Source organism: Bison bison, unplaced genomic scaffold (genome assembly GCF_000754665.1).
Source record: "Bison bison bison isolate TAMUID 2011002044 unplaced genomic scaffold, Bison_UMD1.0 scf7180017864531, whole genome shotgun sequence".
Lineage (NCBI taxonomy): Eukaryota > Metazoa > Chordata > Mammalia > Artiodactyla > Bovidae > Bison > Bison bison.
In genome coordinates, this window is record NW_011495081.1 from 3,408,819 (window position 1) to 3,410,367 (window position 1,549).

The window sequence follows — 1,549 nt, forward strand, 5'->3', positions numbered from 1 at the left end:
TCCAAACTGTAGGTCAGATCCATGACACACTGGAGCTGAGACCTGGGATGCCATGCCAGCCAGTGAGTTTCCAGTTTAACTCAAGGGGTGACCTTGTTCCTAGTCTTAGCAATGCCCATAGAAGCAGGGAAGATGGTCTTCTGGGAAGCCCCACAGCCAGCATGCCACAGCTTTCCAGAGGAGCCATCTGAGACTTTCTTTGTGGCAGGGATGACATAGACAGTGGCTTGAGTTGCAGGCATCATGAGTTGCCAAAGTCATCCTGGGTGACCTTGGTCAGAGGGCCAAGCAGCTGGTGGTAGAGCAGGCATTGCTGACAATATTGGCAATATTGAGGTTATGGTCATAATTCTCATGATCTATGCCCAAACATGTGGATAGTGGCAGGAGGGACAGGAATGATGATGACCCTTGGGCTCCATACTTTCAGTGAGTCCCAGCCTTCTCCAAGTTAATGAAGACATCAGTGGTTTCTACAACATATTTAGCACCAGCATCACCTCATTTGATGTGGGTGCTTCCAAGTACCCTATCTTGCTCTTGGAAGAAGGAGATGGGCTTTCCATTGATGACAAGCTTCCCATTCTCGGCCTTGATTGTGGTATAACTTGCTATGGAATCATATTGGAGCATGTAGACCATGTAGCTGAGGTCAGCGAAGGGATCATTGATGAGGCAATATCCATTTGGCCAGAATTAAAAGTATCCTGGTGACCAGGCACCCAATATAGCCAAATCCATTTACTCTGACCTTCATGACTATGTCTCAGGGAGGTGGATAGTATTTCACTAGAAGATGCAACTGTCTGTCAAAGAAGGAAGAGCAAAGAGCCCATTTCTTTAATAATTATGAAATTGTGCTTAAGATCCATGTCAGGCTTTAAAGTTTGTATGAAGCTAATCACTGTCTTTTTTAAAAAACAAAATAGGAACCACCTCTGTTTACTGGCAGCCTTGCGGCACCAAGCCCATTTGTCTATGATGGCTCAATACCACTGAAAACAGCACAGTAATTTCAAACACAAGTTTTTAGTAGCCTGAAATGTAGCCTCATTTAATTCAGCTGATGCTTTTCTATAATTCATCCAACTACCCATAATGGGAAGCTCCTCTTACCAATAATGCTCATTATGCATATTTTTATTCTGAAGATCATTCTCAATACATAAAAATTATGGATATATAAAAATATATGAATATGTATATAATTTTATTAGTTCATAAAAGAAATCATTATGTGTCAAAATTTCATGTTTATCTTATTACCCTTGCTCTGAAAATTGGTATTCATGCATCTGGGTTATAAATGTCATTCCCTGCTTGTTCTCAATTGGTTTCATGAGTGAATCACTGGGCACCACCTACACTTTGGTCTTGTGTCAGACCTGCTGTCCTCCATAATAGCAAAAGCAGTCTCAGAGGCTTATCTGTGTATTTTTCCCTTTCCCTCCACATCCAATTTAATCATTTGATTATTCCAGATAGAGTTTAGACAAATATAGTCTTCCTTGCTCTTATGAAAGTCACTCTGAGTTTGTCACATGAAGCT

General features: G+C 41.3%; 1 pseudogene; it reads right to left on the bottom strand.

Annotated features, from left to right (window-relative positions):
- Positions 1-241: 241 nt before the first annotated feature.
- On the bottom strand, positions 242-757 carry LOC104982488 (annotated as a pseudogene).
- Between the last annotated feature and the right edge of the window lie 792 nt (positions 758-1,549).